The sequence below is a fragment of the Vespula vulgaris genome, chromosome 1, assembly GCF_905475345.1.
Source record: "Vespula vulgaris chromosome 1, iyVesVulg1.1, whole genome shotgun sequence".
In the NCBI taxonomy this organism is placed as follows: domain Eukaryota; kingdom Metazoa; phylum Arthropoda; class Insecta; order Hymenoptera; family Vespidae; genus Vespula; species Vespula vulgaris.
The window spans coordinates 13,390,900-13,401,561 of NC_066586.1; the positions used below are offsets into that span (position 1 = coordinate 13,390,900).

Genomic DNA, 10,662 nt, shown 5'->3' on the forward strand with positions numbered 1-10,662 from the left:
AACGTAGAAACGTTAGACCGCGTATATACACATATACTATATTATACAATTTTATCGCTGAAACGAAACCACGCTTGGGTGCCTTTAGGGTCTTCTCCGTAACGACAAAAGAAATGGAAGAAAATAAAACCAAAAAAAAAAAAGAAGAAAGAAAAAGAAAAGAAAAAATAAGAAGGAAAATAAAACTCGTAGGATCGTGCCTTAGAAAATTACTGTTTAAATGCGACGGAGAGAAAAGAGAGAAAGAGAGAAAAAGAGAGAGAGAGAGAGAGAGAGGGAAATGATAGAAAAGTGAATCAGAAACGTATCCAAGAAAAAACAAGAAAAGGAAGAAACGAAAATAATCCGAGATCGATCGAACACTTATAGAAACAGAAACTGTTATCGTTAACTACATATTTGTAAGCGTTAGTGCCTTAATCAAATATCCAGGTAGACGATGAAAATCAATAATACGTCGTATAATATCTTTAACAGACATACATATTTCAAGAGATTGATTAGCTTTCGAAAGATCTTTAATTAATTAATTATCATTATTATTATTAATACTATTATTATTATTTTTTTTTTTTATTTTTATTTTTATTTTTATTATCCTTATTATTTTATTAATATCGTTTTCACAATAATTTCGTATAAAAAGAAAATAATTTCTTCAAATCGACGGATCGAGGATCGAAGTTGCAACAATGGTGTATCGAGAGATCGTTTGTAAAAAGAAAAGAAGAGAAACGGAAAGAAATAAAGAATGAATGAACGAACGAAAGAACAAATGAATGAATAAATGAATGAATGAATGAATGAATGAATGAATGAATGAATGAATGAATGGAAGTAAAGGGAAAGATAAAAAGTAAAATATATTTACAAAAATCATCATTATTTCTTGGATTAATTAATTTCTTGTCTCGATTTGAATAGAGACATTGACGATTTGCGCGGTTACGATAATAATCCAGATAAATAAATGTATATTAGATTCGCAGACACGAAAAGAGAAAAGAGAACAAAAAATGAACGAAAAAAAAAAAAAAGACAGAACATACGATAATTAAACAGCGAATGAACGGTTACGAATGACCGATAATATTGATAGGAGAATGTGTGTGACTTTGATCACGTCATGATCACTATTCTCGAACTCATGTTTTCTCGAGTTTGATGTTATGAAAAATAAAGAGAAAGAAAGAAAGAAAGAAGGAGATAGAGAGAGAGAGAGAGAGAGAGAGAGAGAAAGAAAGAAAGAAAAAAGAAAAGAAACAAGGATAACAAAACAAGAGTAATGACGAATGAACAAATTTGTAAACTTTGTACCGATTCGAGGCCATCTTGATCGAAGCTTCGTACTTATACAGATACACGCATACATATATTCATATATACATATATACATATATACATATATTAATAGACTAGTCTCTAATCAATTCGTAAAACGCAATAACGAGTCACCCTTTTAGACTCTCCATTTTCGATTCTTATCGAAATTTTTTGCAAATCATTCCTATATCTATACACACACACACACACACACGAATAAGTAATAACTATTTTCTTTCTTTCTTTAATCTCTCGAGAATGAAATGTGTTAGAAATCTTTTAAAGGAGTAGAGAGAGGAAAGATAAAGAGAGTGGGAGAACCACCCACGTTTTAATTATCTTCCTTGAAACGAACGAACAAACATACTAACAAACAAACAAATAGAGAAAGAAACAAACAAACAAACAAACAAACAAATAAACAAACAAACCAACAAACGAACGAACGAACGATGAACACGAATAAAATCAAATATAATATAGTAGCATTCCATAGAGAAGTAGTACGAATCGATAGTCATGGAGATCCTGTCCCCGTTGCATGCTTTCGAGTTTGCTCGTCGTTCTTAGAAAGCACCCGGCTAGTCTCGTTCACTGCTATATGATATCGTTCCTGATCGAACGAAAGACGATATCTCGTGAAAACCAGGCAGCCAAAGCATATACGTACATATATACGAACATGAAGCTGTACACATGGATAGAAAGATATACACGTATATAGGATTAAAGAGATACGATGAACACATATATACATAATCAACGGGGATTGGTTTAGTGTCCAGCCATTTAAACGAGTGCCATAAACCACAAACGTAAAATCCGCGAGGTGAGATATTCGTATTTTACATTTACGTTAAGAGAACAGATAAAGAAAGAGAAAGATAGAGAAAGAAGAAGTGTTGACGCGGAGTCGAGGTTGGGGTTTAGGTTGGGAAGGATTATAATAATTATTTGTGAGAAAGGGAGAAGATAGAGATAGAGAGAGAGAGAGAGAGAGAGAAAGAGAGAGATGAAAGAAAAAAAAAAGAAAACGCCTAGCGAAACTATAAAAACTCTTGTAACATATTTATTTAGCCTTTAGTAGTAATTTAGTAGTAATACATGGACGTGGACGAGTGTCCTTTTAAAGGACAGATTATAAAAGAGATAGAAGAGAGCCAGAGAATGTGTGTGTATATCCATTTATATGTACGTTTGTGCGTGCATGTATGTGTATGAGTGAATGTGTGTGTGTGTGTGAGAGAGAGAGAGAGAGAGAGAGAAAGGGAGAATGAAAAAGACGAAAAAATGGACCAACCTCGAGGAGTCATTGCGTGAGACTGTTCGAAACGAACTTAAGATTCGTGCAACGATTAAGTAAGCTGAGGTTGCCTTACGATTATTAATCGGGCCTCGTGCTATTTCGAATATATGTATACCTAGCAGACGTCGGATCGTTGGCCGATTAAGTGACAAAGGAACGAGCGATGTATATCATTAGAACGTATTAATTGAAAAATAAAAAAAAATAAAACTTTAGGAAGACTATCGTACGATCATTAGTATTAATAATACCTGCTGTATGGATGTAAGAGAGAAGAAACTATTATATAATTTTATCTATTATTATTATTATTATTATCATCATCATCCAACACTATTATTATTATTATTATTATTATATTAATATTATATTATATTATATTAGGTTAAATAATTATTATATTATTATTATTATTATTATTATTATTATTATTATTATTATTATTATTATTATTATTATTATTATTAACGATTATCGCGCGAACCACATCTTATGTAGCTGTGATTTTGCTTTCGGAAAGTAAAAATTAAAAATATTTATAGCAACAAATATTGACTTCAATTTTGTAACTTGTAGCACCATTGATTTCCACGAAACAGTGATTCCCAATCTGAGATATATGAAAGAATACAACAATTTTCTTAATATTATTGTGTTACTATTTAGGGAAATTAATTGCAGAGTAAAATTACGCAAGTAGAAAAAGATTGGGAATGACTGGCATAGAAAATATTCATAATCAGTGTACACTGATATTATATAAGTATAAATCTATGAAGGAAGAAGGAGAAATGATACCATAACTACTTAGATTACCATAAAATGTAGCAAAACAATAATCGAAAGAAACAAATCCTAAAATTTTTATTTTTTAGGATGTACTTGAGGTTATTTAATTTGATCTAATTTAATAATAACTGAAACTAAATGAAAATTGAACTGACCTGTTTGTCTCTCTCTCTCTCTCTCTCTTTATCTGTTTATCTATCTATCTATCTATCTATCTATCTATCTATCTATCTATCTATCTACCTATCTATCTATCTCACTCGCACTTTCTCGTATTCTTTACGCAGTCACCTTTGAATTTTTAATTAAGCAATCAATAGCACAAATAAATTGTAAACTTGAGAAAAATAGACCGCAATGCTAATACATTAGCTAAAATTTTGCATTGTAAGCATCGCTTAAAGAGAGAATTACTTAGAACGGCTTGTCATATTACACTGACAACTTTTTGAACGCCTGTCTTAATTATTCGGAGATATATTAAGTATGGTCTCTCAGATATAAAAGTACTTACAAATACGTTCTAAATACGGTCACACACATATATCGCACGAGAGTCGAATCACGCGATAGGATTTTAAAAGTCATAAATTTGAACGAAATCTGTTAAACTTGAACTTTGTATTTATACAGGTCTTAAGGTCTAAACGATTAACGAAAAACGGTGAATGCGTTCGACCAGCAAAAAAACGATAAGTTCTCATAATTTAAACGACCTTTTTTTCTTTTTTTTTGTGTGTCGGTAAGTACAAACGTACTTGATTTTTATGCGTAGTGTATTATAGACCCAAAGAATCTATAACATTAGGCATAAACTATTAATATTTTATTTATAAATTATATGCATATTTTGAAAGATTCATAGTCATAATTTTCAACGTGAAAATCAGAAGAGAAAGGATAAAAAAAAAAAACAAGCAAACAAAATCAATAACTAATATCTTTGCTTCATTAAAAAGATTAACGATTTATTTCAATTAAATAAAAATATTAATGCAAATGATCCGAAAAAAAAAATATATAATGTAATCGTTTTATCAATAAAATTCAAAATTGATTTGAAACATTAAATATTAGTCACGCCGGATCATTATCAAATATTAATAATAATTAAACACGATATAGATATTATGAAGATTACTTGACACATCGAATGACCCAATGTGTTTTTATCTAATTTTTTTTTTCTGTTTTTAATGATTTGAAAGTAACGAATTATATTCCAAAAGATATAAGTCAATAAGGAGGAGGAGGAGGAGGAGGAAGAGGAGGAGGAGGAAGAGGAAGAGGAGGAGGAGGACGATTAGAGTATGTGCGGAAACTTTCTAATGATTCTCCTTCTCCTTCTTCATCGTCATTTGTAATTGATAAACAAAGTTTCAAGATCAAATTTGCACTATGAACTCATATCCTCTCTCTTAACATATTTATCTATTTTGGTATATTAAATATTTCTTTCGTTTCGGTTATCGAAAGATATGATAATGCATATCATAAACGTTATCCAAAAAAATAAATATCAAACGAAAGATCGAGAAATAGGCCAGCAAAGCGCATAAACTATAAATTTAAATTAAACGTATAAACTTAAATAAAAAGGAAAATGAAAATATTGTGTCGAATTTGTTTAAATAAATATTTTTAAAAGGTATTAAAATTACCTCTAGAATAAAGAATAAAGAAACGCGTTCGAAAAAAAAGAAAAGAAAAAGAAAAGACAACATACATACAAATCGAGCATTACGATCGTTCCATAATATTTGCTTTAATTTTTACACTTGAGGACATTCATCATACGTATATGTACATGATGAATTTAAAATAAATATTTCTAAAAAATAATATACCTATGTGTCGAACGAATAAAGAAGAAAGCATGCATTCAAGAAAGAAACATAAATTGAGAACGTGATCGTTCTTCGTGATGTTCGTTTGAATTGTTCCATTTGATGAATTTATTACGTTCATTCTGAAATAAATATTTTTAAAAGATATTGTGTAGAACGATGTGTAGAACGAATAATGGAAGAAATCGTTCTCACGAAAGCAACGTAAACCGAGTACGTAATAGTTCCATGGTATCCACTCTGATTTTCCCATACGAGGATTTCACCATACACATACACACACAGATCTATACATTTAATTCGAAATAAATATTTCTAAAAGATAATATAACTCTGTGTCGGACGAATAAATGAGAAAGTATATATTCAAGAAAGAAACACAAACCGTAGACGTGATCGTTTCATGGTGTTCCCTTTGATTTTCTTACGAAATTATTTCATCACACGTATGCACGTCCAATTTTAAATAAATATTTCTAAAAGATAAAATGAGATGCACTCAAAAAAAAAAAAAAAAATACAAATCGAGAACGTGATCGTTCCATGATGTGTCTTCTGATTAAATGTTTGTTTAAAATGTTCGATTAATTTATTATATGCAACTTGAAATAAATATTTTTAAAAGATATATAAGTACCTTGCGCTCCAAACGAATAAAGGAAAAAGTTTTTACGAAGGAAATATAAACCGTGCACGTGATCGTCTATGGTATACGCTTTGATTGGTCCACTCGAAGGTTTTATCACGTGATACTTAAGTGATTTCCAAAAAAAGGCCCAAACTTACACACCCTCGTTTTCATAAACGAATACTCACCAATGCACGTATTAGAACGATACTCGTTTGGGACGAAAAAATTTTCCATTGCTTCTCTCTCTCTCTCTCTCTCTCTCTCTCTCTTTCTTTTTCTTTCTTTCTCTCTTCTCTCTCTCTCCTCTGGGATTCTCCAAGCCATGTAGCACGTGACAGGAACGTGCAACAAGTCAGAAACTACGTTCTTCTCGTTCTCTATTTCTCGAAGTTTTCGTTTCGATGATTAAGTCTCGTGCGGGGTTATCGTCCTTGTAATTAATAAAACGTAAAAAAATGTATTATCCCTTTTTATCGTTATCGTTTTGTATTTATATAAAAACTCTGTAGAAAAGAATTGTTTTTCCTTAATTCGACAATTTTGATTTAACAAAATATGAATATCGATTTTAATTGCTAAGGTGATCGTACGATTTTTGAAATATAGATAATTTCTATAATATTTGATTTTTCTTGGGATACTTTACGGATTTATTAATTTTGTCAACGAATTTGTTCATCTTATAACGAGTTACTTTGATTCCTGACAACGTAATATGATCATTTTTACAAAACGTTTGATTATTATCATTCAGTTGTTGTTGTAATATTAGTGATTTACAAAAATGATTAGATTTTAGAAGAGAAATATGCTAGTACCTTTTTTTTATAATATTAGAATGACCTACAAAAGTTATTAGAATTTGTAATATTGTACAAATAATTCACGTGCTATTTCTTTCATTTTCGAGATAGATAAAATTCAAAAATTTTCTCAAGGAATTATTTGTTGTTTTTTACAAAGTAATATCTATGAATTAAAAACAATGTAATACCTATGATCACTTGTCTGAGTCAACAGATTAATTCCATTTTGCAAAAATCGAAACACTCGACTCAACTAGTTATCATTTATCAAATAGAAAAATATATGTTTGTAGCAATTTTTCTAGGTGATTAGATATAAGGTTTTTGAAATATTATTTTAACCATTCGAGTGAATGGCAAGCGAACCGATCACACGTCTTCTCTTTAGTGATTGAAAGTACCAGTCGAAGTGGCTCGTGAAATTAAACTGATACGAGCACGTTCAGATTTAGTCGATGCGTGATCTTTCCTGTTATTGTTTTTTATAAAGGTAATATTTTCATTATTTATACTCATAGAAATAAGTATTTACTTACTAAGATAACAACGAAATGGATGAGGCAGTACTTTTAAATGTTTATAAACAATCAAGCAAAAAAGAACAGCGTAATAGCAAAAAAAGCGCAATCGCGTCTTTGCTTGGCCGATTTATCGATCGGATTTTTACAAAGATTTCTCATAAGTAAAGCTCGAACATTAATAAATCGATAAAATTAATAAATAATTATATAATAAACATTATAAAGATTTTATATAATTTAGAAATCTTTATTAATTTTGTCGATGAATTTTTTTACTTTCTAAACAATTACTATATTAGAAGAAATAACGTAATATCTGGGATTACTTTCACCGAGTCATTCATAATTCTTTGTTCTATCTTTTTCACAATAAGTACAATGTAATTTTCTCTCAATTGCGAATTGATGATAAGATCGATAAGAATGAATCTAAAATAACATAACATTATCAGTTATCACATTTATTTTGAAAATATTTAATTGAAAATAGGAAGGAAATAAAAAGAAGAAAAGAAGAAGAGTAATTAATAATCGTTCATAATTAAACGATTCATTTATTCAAATCTAATTGAGCATTAAGTATTAAGTAATGATATTTTTTATAACGTTCACTTTATTTAACGTACCGGAATGAGTTTATACGCAAAGTTAATTCGAAATCATCCAAGCGACTAGTTCCGTGGCATCGAATACACTTCTTTGGGTCATGGCCATTGGCGTTTAGAAACCAACGCAGTAGTGTACTCATTTTTATAAATCCTCTTATACAGTATTTTGTTTAAAAAGAAAAGATTCTCAACAAAAGAAAACGGAATAAATATTAATGCTATATATATTTATTACGACAAAATCAAATTCTCTACGAAAATTAATTCCATTGATTATTGTACTGATAATCTTATATTAATCATCTAATAACTTTATATTAAAATAATCTCATATTATTGAATATGTAATAACGATAGTATGATCAAAAGAATATCCTTTTTCTTATATGTGTGTGTATATATTTGTATATATTTATATACATAATTATATTACTAATTAATAATATTATTAAATATCATGTAGATTATATGATTATAGATTGAATATATAATTAATTTATATTATAAATTATATAATCATATTATAATAATATCATTAATACAATAATCAATTATTCTTTAATATAGAATAACTTATTGTATTTTATACCACTTCTCGTATTTAACGTAAAGATACATTTTCCAAAAATCAATTTTGTAATTACATCATATCCATATATTAACTATATATTATCAAAATTCTCTCTAATGTGAAATCTTTATTTATCTGAATTATCGGAAATCCGATGAAAATGGATAAAAATTCCGATAAGTAAATGGTAAATAGTCCGTGACAAGGTTCGATAATACGTATTGAACGTTATGTAATGATACATTGATCTCTGACGTAACAAATACATATACACGAAGAAAAATAAGAAGATGAGTAAGAATAGAAAGAGGTCGTAAAGGAGAAGGTAGAAAAGAGAGAGGGATGGAAAGAGAGGAAAGAACAAGTAGATAGAAAAAAGTTCAAACCACGAGACCGCACGTGGTTTCTAGGATGCGTCTCCTCTTCGTCCTCTTCGTCCTCTTTGTATCCTCATCTTTGTCGTGTTCTACACCGTGCCCCTTTCTCCAGTCTTTCTCTCTCTCTCTTTCTTTCTCTTTCTCCCCACTTCGAATGATCAGTTTCATGCGGAGGAAGCGTGATACCACGAAAACGAGAAATCAAAAGGCCTTCGCACCGTCCCCTTTTTTATCTTCTACTCGTGCGCTATTTCGTTCCTTTTCCATTTATCTTTATTTGTTTTTTTATTAATTTCAATATTTATTATTATTATAATTGTTAATATTATTATACTTTCATTATTATTATTTTTTCCTTTCTTTTTTATTTCTTTTTTTATTTACGTTTTATTTATTTTGTATTCCCCTCTCCCCTCCCTTTTTCCACGCCGTATCACAATTTTCGTTCAATCGTTTTACGTTCTTTGGTTCGTTTGTTATTTTTTATTCCGTTTTTTATTCTCTTTTTTTTTCCCCTTTCTCTTTTTTCGTTCTTTTTTTTCTCTCTCTCTCTCTTCATTTTTTAGCGAATACGATGATTTTTTTTAAACGTTACGTTTGGATCGTCCGACCGAACGAAGATCATGTGATCGGTCATGTTTAAAAAAAAATTCGATTTCATAGTCGAGAGATTTCTGTTGTCGAATGAAACATTTTAAACGATTTATAATACTTATATATATTGATAGAATTTATTTTATTTCTAGGAAACTTATTAAATTTCTCTATATAGCGTGTTCAGATTTCGTTTACGTTATAATGTCGATAATAAATTGTCTTTGAACATTGAACTCGACGTTTCTGTGTGTCTGCGATATGCGAAGGATATGCGACTATAATTAACGTTCCTCGCTTCCGTACGATAGAATATAATATGCGTGTGTACGTGATTCTGTATGAATTATATTGTCTTTTCATTACATATCTATTATTTATGTGTGCAATGGATATTCTTTCTCTAGAAACGTAAAAAACATGTTTAAGGAGGTCGGCATGTGAGAAAAACACATTCGAACGTACACATGTTATTTATAACACGTCGAATCTTCATTTCTTTTTCTATCCTTACATATACACACACATGCGCTCGCGTACGCACGTACGCATACACAACACGAATGCACGCAGGCATACTTGTAGTGTAGGAAAAAGAGAGAAAATAATTTAACGAACTCACTTTAAAATGGAAGTGTACGTATGAACTTTCGATTCTCGACTACGTATATAAGATTTTTTATATGTGTCAATAATTATGAAAGTGGAAATTTTATATATATATATATATATATATACACATCTTAAAATGATCAATAAATCCAATTTTTTTTCGACTTTGATCACTTAATTATATACGTTGTAATATATATAATATTAATATAGAATATATAATATATATATACGTCAGAAATATATTATAAATAATATACTAGAAATATACTGGAAATAAATCATCAAATTTTAAGAACGTATTCTACTCACTGTAAGAAGAAGAATTATACAAACACGAGTTTTTTCCAAGTTATAAACATTTGTTATTTATAACAGCCTTTAAAAAGAAATTCGACATTGTTAAATTTCATAGAAACGGCTGGAAACGTTAATTTCTGCGATTATGAGCAATTTTTAATTTATTAACTTTCTGCGTTAATGCGTATTTTGTATCAACCTCGTATGATTTATTGATGTCCTCATGATGTAAATATAAACATATGTCTGTAACATAGCATTTATAAACCTATGTTAATATTACTTTTTTAATCTATACAATCAATGGAATATGCTCTTAAAGTTTGATGATTTATTTCTGAAATATTCTATATATTATATATATATATATATATATA

At 29.3% G+C, this 10,662-nt stretch overlaps 1 protein-coding gene across 5 annotated transcripts in view; it reads left to right on the forward strand.

Annotated features, from left to right (window-relative positions):
• The window catches only part of LOC127064014 (zinc finger protein castor homolog 1-like), a 94,070-nt gene extending 91,191 nt beyond the window's left edge, over positions 1-2,879 (forward strand). For all 5 annotated transcript variants that reach the window (XM_050994505.1, XM_050994515.1, XM_050994495.1 and 2 more), the window contains one exon: positions 1-2,879. This exon is cut by the window's left edge and continues 3,587 nt beyond it. The gene's annotated coding sequence lies outside the window, so the exon portion shown is untranslated.
• The last annotated feature ends 7,783 nt before the right edge of the window (positions 2,880-10,662 follow it).